General features: G+C 45.4%; 1 protein-coding gene across 3 annotated transcripts in view; it reads right to left on the reverse strand.

Moving 5' to 3' along the window:
• Positions 1-10,190: 10,190 nt before the first annotated feature.
• LOC119656073 (potassium channel subfamily K member 15) overlaps positions 10,191-12,679 on the reverse strand; it is a 168,359-nt gene continuing 165,870 nt past the window's right edge. For all 3 annotated transcript variants that reach the window (XM_038062354.1, XM_038062355.1, XM_038062353.1), the window contains exon 10: positions 10,191-10,948. The gene's annotated coding sequence lies outside the window, so the exon portion shown is untranslated. The remainder of the gene's footprint in view (positions 10,949-12,679) is intronic.

The following is a 12,679-nucleotide window of genomic DNA, read 5'->3' on the forward strand; positions in this document are numbered from 1 at the left end:
CTGCCACCCGTTACCGAATAGAGTAGATGGCAAAGGGTGACTTCGTTTGAGTTCCGGTCTATGTAGTCTTCGAAATTTAGTCCTGGTCATCCGGGGATTCAGGATAATTTATGTTTTAGTTTTTTTTTTCGACTCCATGCAGGTGTGAGGCATCTTGGAAGCAACTAGGTGCGTAGATTAGAACTGAAATAAAGATTGAAATATTTCCTCCAGAAGTCGATTTATACGGACCAATGACTGTTTCTGCAGAAGTACAACTTTGGCCCCCAAGGATACAACAGACTGACTGGTCACGAATTTGAAAGTCGAGAACGTTGACCGAATTGAGTGGAGGAGGCCGGGTTCGGATTCCGATGCTAAGTGCCATAATGTCCTTCAAACTGAAACATTTCAGCCGAAGTTTATCACACTCCTGGGGAATGCAAGGTAGGTGATGACTTTGCTACCGATTCAGCGAACAATTGAATTTATATTTCGTCCCGATTTATCTGGCTGGTAACGATACTGGAGCAGTTGTTGGTTTCACGTCATTGTCTTTGTCATGCCGTCCTCGTATTGGGAAATTGGAGTGAACCTAATTAGGGGCCGGAAGTAATTTGCCGCCTGTGGTTTTTACTTCATCAAACCTCTCCATCCCGCCTTTCACAAGATACATGAAGATGTGATGTTATCGTCCTGATTAAAACAGAGGGAGGGGACTATCCGGGCTAATCTAATCTTTGTTTTGGATGACAAATTATTGCGGTATGTTAATTAATCAATTGGTGAGCCAGGATTTTATGAAATATTCCTGGTAACATGTTTGGACGGGGCTGAAGTAGTTTCGGTAGTGGAGGCCAAAAAGGTTTAGAGTGAGGCAATTGCCTATGTATCCTTTAGATAACCGCCGTGCTGTGAATATTGAAGGTTGAAATTAGGGATCAAACATCACTTAACTGTAGGGAAAGGATGAAATATCGCTTGTCCCAATCTTTCCATCTAATAATTATCATTCATTTGGAGCGTTTAATCCTGGAGATAATATAGCTGGAAATGAAACGACCAAAAAGTCATCTGCCCATAATTCAGGAACTATATGCTTTTCGGGATAATAGTTCAGGTTTAATGAACCCAACACAAACAAATCTAAGCTAACATAACTGTTTGGATTTGCAACTTCCAGCAAAAAGGACATTAAGAAAAGGTGGACCCTTAAAAGCCCAAGTTAACATACAGAACTCTTAGGTGAAGTTCAATCGATGGACGTAAAAGGAGGCAACCATGATGATCTACCCAAAATGCCATTTTTTTTAAATAAAGATGAGCATCCTGTAACAAGAAGGAAGCAGGTCCTCCACAGTTAATACTGGAACTGGAACTTAACTAAACCACGACAGGGTAGAATGCAAGACGACCTTGATGGATAATGCACCACTTCTTAATGTGTGTTTGGACTTCAACCATAACTGATACCAGTTAGGCTCTATGAAAACTATTGAGGAGTTGCCTGGCAGCCCGTGGAACCCTGTGTTTAGAGGGGAGAGAGTACCTACATTCTAGTACTCCTAGCACACAGATACACAGAGTATGGGTGCCGTATTTTCTATCATCCCACTCCCGGAGATTATAAAAGTAAATATATAAAACATAAAAAGGGAATAAAGTAAACCCTGAATTTGACCCTGAACCCCATGGCCCCTCACCCGTCACCCTATATGTTGTACTCCCAAATGTGAGTCCTTAACTCCACCTAGTAGTGCAAGGTCTAAAAACTAAGATAGTAAGGAAACCGTCAGTTTCAGGGCATCTCGGCTTATCGGGTACCGCCCCCACTGGGTTCGGGACGATGTTCGATATTGTGTTCTTTCCTAAGGCCGAGGGAAGGGGTTTGTCTGGATTCGGTGTTCAGGGATAACGTTTTTTAGCGAGTACCTGACGCCGAATGAACCGATACCGGACTTTCGGCGCCAGATTGATTCCCTGGAAAACGTCGTTTCGAGCACGGAGGGACGAATCCAGGTGGGACGTGATTTTAATGCCAGGGTCCTTGAAAGGGGCACATCTCAGCCAGACTCCAGAGGGAAATGGATTCTGGAAATGGCGGTGATAACCGGGCTTGTAGCTTTGAATACCGGATCCACGCCAACGTTTCGGTGCCAGGCTGTGAAAGCAGCATTCCCGACATCACTTTTGCGTCGGAATCTCTGGCACCATCGGTGGACCGGTGGTGGGTCCTAGAAGACTTCTCGGCAAGGGGCATATCTCAGCCGGACTTCAGTGGGAAACGGATTCTGGAAATGGCGGTGATAACCGGGCTCGTAGTTTTGAATACCGGATCCACGCCAACGTTTCGGTGCCAGGCTGTGAAAGCAGCATTCCCGACATCACTTTTGCGTCGGAATCTCTGGCATCATCGGTGGACCGGTGGTGAGTCCTAGAAGACTTCTCGGCAAGTGATCACCAGTACATCGCTTCAAAGTGGTTGATGCTACTTGTCGGCAAGCACCAACCCGACGTCCGACATCCGACATCCTGTACGGTCAACACCGCGGAAAGCATCGCGGATTGCCACTTCTTTACAATGAGAGAGCTCGAAAAAGCAGTTCTCACTATGAAAAACAAGAAGACGGCAGATCCTGATGGCATCCCGGTGGACGTTTACAAAACCGGTGTTCCGCCAACGACCAGAATCGCTGCTTGAGGGCATTGTTCCTTGTGGCTGGAAAATCGCCAGACTTACGTTGATCAACAAGGGTAAAGGAGACCCGGCGCTGCCATCTGCATACCTACCGCTGTGTATGTTTGACACGACCGGGAAAGTGTTGGAGAAACTGATCATGAGTAAATTCGCGGCATATCCTCAAGGCGGTTCGGGTTCAGAACAGGGAGATCGATAGTGAATGCTATTATGGAGGTCGTAGATGTGGTTCGTCGGGCCAAGGCACACAGCCGCCGACCTTGATGGATAGTGCTCCTCATAACGCATGATGTCAGAAATGCCTTCAATTCAGTAACATGGACAGATATGATAAGTACATTAGAAAACTCATTCCACGTGCCAAGCTATCTCTTGCGGATATTGACTGATTATCTAAAAGACCGCTCCCTGTTCTATGGGACACCAGAGGGCCAGAGGAGAATGGAAATCACGTCGGGAATAGCACGAGGATCCATTCTAGGCCAGATCTCTGGAACGCTTCCAACCTGGGACTCGTTATGGCGCAAAGTAGACTTAGCATAATGATGCGACGGGTGAGCGAATGAGTGACTGTTCATGGTTTTAGCCCTTCGCTTGAAAAAACCGTAGTAGTCATCTTGAATAGAAAGAGGATTCCGACCCTGCATCCCATATCGTTCGGCGAGTAGATAAACAAGTCAAAACCAACGGTAAAGTACCTCGAGCTGATTGTTGACTCAAAGATAAGCTTTTTTGAGCAAATCAAAACAGCAACGACCAAGGCTACACCTGAAGTTTTGGTGTTAAGTAGGCTAATGGCAAATATTGGCTGTTCTTCGTCGAGCAGGCGACGCCTTCTGATGAGTTCAACCCAGTCTGTCCTCCTCTACGGTGCAGAGGTATGAGTTGACGCTCTTGATAAGGAGGTATATCGTAAGCGTCTCGCATAAGTACAGAGACAAGGAGTTTTGCTGGTGGCGTCTGCGTGCCGCACTGTCTCCGGCCGTGATGGTGATCGCGGGGGTGATCCCGGTTACCCTTCTTGTTGAGGAGCGAAAGGGGGAAGAGTCAAGGGACGTGGTTGGTCGTGAAGAAAGGCAACGCAACCTAGATGAGTGCAAACCCTCTTGGTAAAATTAAACTATAGGCAGATGGTCTGCGCGCCTCACTGGCAACTTAGGTGCGTGGTTGAATCGGAAGCATGGCGAGACTGACTATTTCCTTACCCAATTCTTAAGTAGGCATGGAGGCTGTTTTTAGCCTTACCTGCGTAAAATTGGAAAGGCACGATCTGCGGATTGTGTGGTTTGCAATGGAGTTGTGGACGACGCCGATCACACTTTTTTTGTGTAGGATGAGGGGGTCTCTTCGCAGACAACATTGTCGAGAAGATGCTGAGAAGTACTGAACGGTGGAGCCGCGCTACCAATTACATTCGGACACTTCTCGTTACAAAGAAGATAGAATTCGATCGGATTAGGGGAGGGGGGGGGGGGTTCTTGAACTGACAGTTCCCTTCCTCCTCTCCCATTCCGTTGTTGAAAGGAGTTCTCTGATTTGAAGGCTTCGCAAGACGGGAAAGTTCGGTGAACAGCCCCACGATGGAGATGTGTTGATAGTTCGATGACGTACCGTTGCGCGAATACTCTGTGCATTCACCAACCCCGCCCCAAAAAACATGACAGCGCAAGTATTTGCTGAAGTCCTCCGCCGAGACTGGATTTCGCGCTTTGGTGTTCCCTGCTGTAATTACTACTGACCAGGGAATGTAACTCGAATCTGTTCTCTTCTTGGATCTCAGAAAACTCGACAGAAGAGACGGACTTGGAGAGACCGGTTTTTCGCGGCTGTTACCACCAGTTCACACTTGTAGGGAACTCCAAGTCTGCATCCAGTTTGTGGTGAAGACTGATTCCACCGGAAAGGTGCTGCAGTCACCATACGAGGATCTCTCTTTGAACGTGGGGGGCACGCGTGTTGCATGGTAGTTTACACTTGAAACTAAAGTGCGAAAAAGTCCATGAGACGAAGTTGTAGTGTATCATAACTCTGACATAGTCTCGGGATCAGAGGGGTGCAAAGTCTAAGGAAGATTCTACGATGTTGGAGGTAAGGGAACGAAAAATACGGAGGCGGGTGGGATAGTCAGCACGGGGGAGGGTCATCTTGAATTTGCGCTGTATCTTCTCTGGAGCAAGACAATCACAATTGAAGAAGAGGGACCAAATCACGGAACAATACGCAAGGATACTCCTCACGTGGGAGTTAAAAAGCATTATGGAGGGATGAACCGAGGTGAAATCAGCACAGGAACGCAGCATGAAATCAGACGTTTTGGAAGCACGATTGGTGATATCGAAGTAATGGCTGCCAATCCGGAGTTTATCATCGAAGGTTACGTCCAGGTTGAGGATAGAATTCAGACAGGACATTGAGCGATCACCAAAGGAGTAGAAGAAAGGGTTACGGGAGGTTTTAAGGGAGTGACACATCGAGTTGTATTTGCTGACGTTAAGAGCCAACTTATTAACTGTGCATCAATGGACCAAAGTATCCAGATTTGCCTGCAGGGGAGCGCAATCCATTGGGGATGGAATAGAGGAAACCAGCTTGGGATCATAGGCGTATAGCAAGCAACGACAACTGAGAATAGAGGGGAGCTCGTTAACAAAGAATAAAAGTAAAAGAGTTCTCAGAATGGATCCTTGTGGCAAAACATAGGAGGGGGGAGAAGGACTGGAAGTGCAGCCATCAAAGGAAACGCTACAGGATTTGAAGGGGAGGTAGGAGATAACCCATGTAATAAGTGATGTACTAATGTGGAGAGAGACGAGTTCGAATAATAGTATCTTGTGGTTAACGGAATCAAAGGCCTTAGAAAAGTCGGTGTAAATGACGTGCACTTCCTGTCAAAAGTTGAGGCATTTGGCCACTAAGTTGGCGAAGTCCGGAAGATTAGTAGGAGTGGATCCGCGTTTCATGAGGCTATGCTATTCCTTAGCTCTAAGGTGGCCGAAATGGGTAATCAAACAGTCCTTGACAGGGACAGGGATACTCGTTCATCATAATACACCGCAAAGCTCTGAACATTTAATGTCAAATTCAGCGAAGGTACATAGATTCTTTGGCGTGAAATGAGAATACCGCAGGCATGGATTTCGATTCGCTATATTTTCGGTAGCCGTACTTTTTCTAATTAATCGGGCGGATTATGGAGAAGGTTTGGAAATTGTTGACCCCGAAGGAACTAATGATACTAATGATCGCAAGTACCCACAGTCATCTTTTAAGGGAGGGAGAGAGGGTAGGGCTAGTAAAACCTTGGGTAGACCGCAGTTGCCATGCTGCTGGCTTGAAATTGTTTTTTAGACCAAGAATAAAAACGTCAGAAGTCCCCAACCACAGGATCTGGCCTCCGATCTTCTTCTTCTTTTTCTACCATAGATATTGACCTTATAAACTTTCCGGACTGGATCATCCTCATCCATACGGATTAAATAACCCGCCCACCGTAGCCTATTGAGCCGGATTTTATCCACAACCGGACGGTCATGGTATCGCTCATAGATTTCGTCGTTATGTAGGCTAGGGAATCGTCCATCTTCATGTAGGGGACCAAAAATTGTTTGCAGGATTCTTCTCGCGAATGCGGCCAGGAGTTCGCAATTCTGCCTGCTAAGAACCCAGGTCTCCGAGGAATACATGAGGACTGGCAAGATCATAGTCTTGTACAGTAAGAGCTTTGACCCTATGGTGAAACGTTTCGAGGGGAACAGTTTTTGTAAACTGAAATAGGCTTTGTTGGCTGACAACAACCATGCGCGGATTTCATCATCGTAGCTGTTATCGGTTGTGATTTTTGACCCTAGATAGGAGAAATTATCAACGGTCTCAAAGTTGTATTCTATCCTATCCTAACTTTATTCTTCCCGTTTGACCAATGCGGTTTGATGTTGTTGGTTGGTTGGTTTTCGGTGTTGATGTTGCCACCATATATTTTATCTTGCCTTTCATTGATGTGCAGCCCAAGATCTCGCCTGCTCGATCTAAATGAAGGCTGTTTGTACGTCTCGGTTGGTTCTTCCCATTATGCCGATATCGTCAGCATAGACCATTAGTTGGGTGGACTTAAAGAGAATCGTACCTCTTGTATTTACCTCAGCATCACGGATCACTTTCTCGAGGGCTAGGTTAAAAAGGACGCATGATAGGACAGTTAGTGTCGAATGGTCTCGAAAGTGATCCAACTGAATTTATCTGGCCTCGCACATTGGTCAGGGTCAGCCAAGTCAGCCTTATCAATTTGGTCGGGGAACCGAATTCCCTCATGGCTGTGTACAGTTGTACCCTGGCTATGTTACCATAGGTAGCCTTAAAGTCGAGGAAAAGATTATGCAACTGGTGTCCATTTTCCAGCAGTTTTTCCATCGCTTGTCAATGAATTGCACGGGCTGTTTCTTCTATGCTCGGTGGTGGCAGTATTTGCCCGTCGTGGCGAGACCTTCAACTCGCCAATGTTCTGGTTTTTGAGTAGTTTGGAGCACTATGCCAGCGAGATAGTGATCCGAGTCCATATTGGCCCCCTTATATGTTTTGACATTCATAAAGGCTAAGAGGTGACGGCGTTCGATCAACACGTGGTCAATTTGGTTGAAAGTAATCCCGCCTGGAAAGGCCCATGTTTGATTGTGGACCGCTTTCCGCGCAAACCAGGTACTTTCAGCAACCATTTTGTGTGACACTGCTAATTGAATGATCCGCAGTCCGTTATCACTTTTTTTTTATGTAAGCTATGGGAACCAACGTATCGCCTGAATACGGGCTCCTCCCCTACTTGGCTGTTAAAATTCCTAAGTATGATTTTAATATCATATCTGGGGCAGGCCTCGAGGGTTCATTCTATTGCCTCGTCGAAGGTATCCTTAACCGGCTCTTCTCTCCTCTGTAGGGACGTGAACGTTAATGAGGCTTATATTTCTAAATTTGCCTCGGAAGCGCATAGTGCATTCCCCTTCGCTTATGTTTTCAAAGTCGATAACAGCAGGTTTCATTTTTTGGCTAACTAAGACATCTACTCCGACCAATGGATGGCCCCTATAATATATGGTGCAGCGACTCTTCTCCAGGAAACCAGTCCCTGTCCAACGCATCTGCTGCAACGCTGTTACATCAGCTCTATATTGGGACTGAGTATCGGCTACCTGCTTGGCAGCTCCATCTCTGTACAGGGAGCGCACGTTCCTTGACCAAATCGTTATTCCGTTATCGTTGTCGGGTTCGCCGTTGTAAAATCCATCCAGTCCGAGGCTTCCGTTGTGGCTTCGTAACTTCAGTTTTCCGTGTAAGGTTGTCAGCCCTATCCAACCCTCAATCTGGAGGCCCAATTGGTATAATTCGTCCCGTTTTTAGACGCGGGAGACTCACCTTCATCCATCCCCCTCTGCAGTTTTTCGTTAAGAAAGAGCTCCCAGCGGTCATCACCCCCATCTCTGCATCTCAACCCCCAAGATAGGATTTGGCGTTTCCCAGGTTTTATGCTCCATCGTGGGTACCAATCCACGTTTCCCCCCGGACCTATACTACGCTTGGACCCCCTTCGCTTTGGTAGTGGCGCAGTTACATTTTCACGTTCTCCGCTCGTTGTGGGGCTCGGAGGATTCTTCGCTCGTAAATTTAGCTTAGATTCACAACACCATACAACAATAGCGATGTATGCGCCTACCGCACCGCCACACCTCCGTGGGCGCCATGGCGATACGGGGGTTACTGTTTTGGCGATGTAACCAAAAGGTCTGCTTTCGCCAAATAGAAGCGCAGCTCGCGCTCACTACTGAGCCGAATCACTTGCTGGTGGAGCTCACCATAGTCGACCGCTCCCCAAGCTAACTGCTGCCTGATATGAAGCAGTTGGGCGGGGATGAGGTGAGGGTTGTGCTTCTGAAGTCGTTGTAGTGGCAGCAACTCCCGAAGAGCAACCAATAACTTTGGCTTGTGAGAACTCCGAATTTTTGGAAGTATTAGCGAACACCGCTGGCAAAACCCATGAGCTGAATGGGGTCAGTGAAATTTCGCCGGAGGCTACAAGCCAAATAACTGAGCTTCAGCAGGTAGTAGCCACTCTCGCCGCTACTGTCTCTAAGCTAAGAAAAAGGCGATCGGGTGGTCGCGCGTCGGGGACTCCAACGAATCCTGCAGTTTGCTGGCAGGGCAAAGAAATGTGCCAGCCTGTGTATGTTCATGGTATCAAAAAACTGAACTCTTGGAAGCTCCGGCGACGGCTACACTGAAAGCAGCTCTTCGTCGCCTAACAATCTATGATCCTTTGAGCAAACGCCTCGCTAGGGTCTTTAGGAAAACTTGCTAGATGACCCTTGCATTCGCGCGCTTCTCCAAAAATATCGCAACATAACTATCTAAAGTAGTATCTGGTAAAGTAGTATCTATTTGGCAGCCCCTACACATGGCCTATTGAAACCTTAGGTAGACTGTGGCTGCCGTTTTGTTGGCCTCAAATGATTTTTTCAGGCCAAGCATAACCTTTACAGTTTGCAGAACGTCAGAAGTTCTCAATCAAAGGATTCGGCCTCCAATCGGATAGTATTTTCTCTTGTAGGATTGTTGCATAGTCTTCCAGGATATATTTCTGGGAACATACTAGCGAGACGGGAGAGGCTTTTTGGCGGTTGATACGTTCCCTGACTCTCCTCCTTTTACTTCACTAACCTTTAGAAAAATTAAACCACATCCTTTTTTATGGTACTTTGTCTCACTATCGTTTACACATCCAAAATCCCAGTTGACACTTTCATCTGGAAAATCCCTCGATAAGTACGTACTGTCCAGGTCCAAAAAACGAATGAAATTCTCTCATAAGATTCATTCCTGATTTTAGTCCGATTATTTTGTAAAACTGCATAGATGGCAATTCCATTTTGGTAAGTCGGATAATAGGCAGTAATCCGCCCACAATGCACTTCCATGTATTTCATGAATTCTTGGGATGATCCACACAACTTAGCGAATATACAAGTGTGTGCCCCGCCTGGATCCTTCCTTCCCTTCCTTGTGTTTAGCATGTGCCTCGGAAATTTGCCAGATTCCCTCCGGAGCTGAAGGTTTTGCTCTGCTTCGAAGGCTATCAACCCTGTCGAATTTTTTGTCTCTGTATCTTTTTTTGCATTCTCCCTGGTGGATTGGAATAGAACATGCAATCCATTGAAATATGTAGGACGTTACCTATATGCTTGGGTTCTACATATGTATCGAAAAGATACATGTAAATGTATAAAGATTCAAGATGAGGACGAAATTGTATTCCACGGATGAGAATCAGTTGGATCTAATTGCCGAAATGGCCAAATCTTGCCGTATGGCGAAGGGTGAATGCCACAGTCTAGACAGGATAATTTTCTTCACTTAGTCAAGGCAATTTACAAAGAGTTTCAGATGAAAGACTGATCCCGCGACTTTTAAATTAGATAAAATTTAGGATAAGTAGAGAAACGAGATATTTTCGGAAGAATAATTTCATTTATTGTGGAATGTGCTCAAACAGATACAATTATCGAACGATTTCTTAGGCCTACGACATGCAACTTCGAACTTCTTAGAGCTAATTATATCCTGAACTCATCTTAATCTATCTTTCGAACAGAGCCCAGGGATGAAAGTGAAATTAGTCAATGCAACAAAACCCCGAGAACAACCCCTTAAACCACAAACTTTCTACCCATTTCTACGTCTAGAAAAATCTTCCTTAAATTAAAGTTTCTAAATAATTACATCGAGGCTTCCATTAATTTCTTTTAGATTCTTTTGTTAGTTCCGGAAGTTGTCTCAGTAACTTTTCCGAAACTTTTAATAAACTCAAACGTTTTCTCCGGGAATAATGAAAGGAAAATTTCGCGCTAGTGTTGTTGTCACCTAATTGCTATTCATTAAAGCATTGAAGTGTTTCGTTTAACTCCCGGAAGGACACATTTCCAGAGGATTTTAAACTTTAATCAAAACTGTTGGCGGTGCATCGCAATTTGCCGCCCTTTGAACGTATCTTGGAATAGTTGACACGAATTAAGTTAATCGCTGGCTCGTTAAAGTTCCTGAAACAAACTTCCCCAAGAAACTAAGCAAAACCAGAACATATTGGGTGTGAAGTACTCTGCCAGGACCTCGAGGAGCTAAGAATTGCACCACCAACTTGATAACAAGATCTCCCCCTTCGCTCCAGGATGTATCTCGTCACAATTCCACTTTAGTCCTTGCCGCAAAATCAAACCGCATTACGATCCCGATCTGAAATGGTAAAAAAAATGCATCACTATATAATCATTGGGGGTCACACAAAAGGACTAGAAAATTTGTAAGTGGTTTGTCTCGATTTCAGTCATCCATGCCGCCCATCCCTTTTTGCCAGGACAGTGAAAATAGTGTGTAAATTTCGGGAAATCACGACAAGTTCAGGATGCAACCACAAAATAGCATCAATTTACATAGTGGAAAACTGAAGATATCCTGAGGATGTCTTGCCTTCCAAAAATATACAGGACTCAGTGCATGAGTGATGCAAGAACTGGCAGGGGAGTGAATTAGTTTCGTAAGGGTGCAACCAAGCAATTCATGTAGCTGTCCATTCATCGGAATTTCAAAGAGGGAAAGTTGTGTCCTTCCAGAGACCACAACTTGTCTTGTTGTATCCTTTTTGTAAGAGCTCCTGTCCTCACAACTGTATTCATCTTTTGTGGAAATTGTGTTGACGAATACTAACTGGATGCAGAACACTTTGAGGGGAAATCTCCATCCGTCTATTTAGTTATCCATTCTTGTATCGTCCTTACAGGACCAGGACAATTACACTTCACAACACATGTTTTGCTATAGTTGTATCTTGTACTTTTTCGCCAGCTCCGAACCAGATTTCGGTTACACTTTCCACTTCTATTTTCGTCGAGTTCAGGGCGAGACAAGGGGCAGGAGGCAAGTAGACCGACCCCCACCCCCTTGGCCCTCCCGCTGTCTCAGCGCCGACAAAGGAGCACTTAAAACTACAAGTACAGAGACTCTCTTGAAAAATACAATCTGCAATTAGTGTAGTTCTGGTGGTGGGTCGTGGTTCTGGGGCTGGCTAGCTGGCAAACTATAGTTGAAAATCACGAAATAAGTTTTCACATAACGGACAGCAATGGTTTCCGCACTCACTATTTCCGAAAGGAAGATGGGACGATGAATCCCCGAGCCAACAACAATGAAACGACATTATCTCGCACAGAGATTGGTGGCGTGGCTGGAGTCCAGAGTTTTCGGAATGGATTTAAACAAAAATTCTTTCATGATTACGATGTTAGTTGAATTACGTGGTAAGCTGGCCCCGAATTTTATTTTATCTTTTTTTTTTCTATGGGGAAAGTTTAAACTGTCAGAAACTTCAACTGAATTTCAGGGGATGTTGGGTTTTAATTTTGATTGTAGCATTTTTTTGGAAAAGTTCTGAGAATTATTCACTCTAGTGGTCCACTGAGTAATGGTGTTTCGGATGCTGCAATTTACGGGGTTTGTCTGGTTTACGAAGGCGAATCAGGAAGCGCATAACACAGGGGGATATCTTTCACCTTCAGCTTGCGCTGTCAGGTAACGAAAGCAGTGTCGTTACATCAAGTTCATTAGAACATATTTAGAACTACATACGTCGGAAACTTTGCTAAAGACAACTTCAAAATGCTCATAAGGCCGAAGCAAGCGCCATTGATTTTAAACCTGTCAGGGTCTCAGCTACAGACTGACATTACGACCTTCGACCTATCGAAAACGGACTGTGATTGGTTTCAGGAATATACACACGCTCCCCGACAACTGCAGCGGTGGTCCCCTTACTGCTCACTCTTTCCAACTTAAGCGGGAATTCCATCGATATAAGCTGGACATTGTGGCCTAAGCGAAGTAAGATAATGGACTCTGCAGAGTACTCCCCTCCCTCTTGCAACAATGTGCATTTGTACTCTGGAATGCCAAGTGGCAGCAGATAGGAAT

The sequence above is a fragment of the Hermetia illucens genome, chromosome 4 (assembly GCF_905115235.1).
Source record: "Hermetia illucens chromosome 4, iHerIll2.2.curated.20191125, whole genome shotgun sequence".
NCBI classification, from domain to species: Eukaryota; Metazoa; Arthropoda; class Insecta; order Diptera; family Stratiomyidae; genus Hermetia; species Hermetia illucens.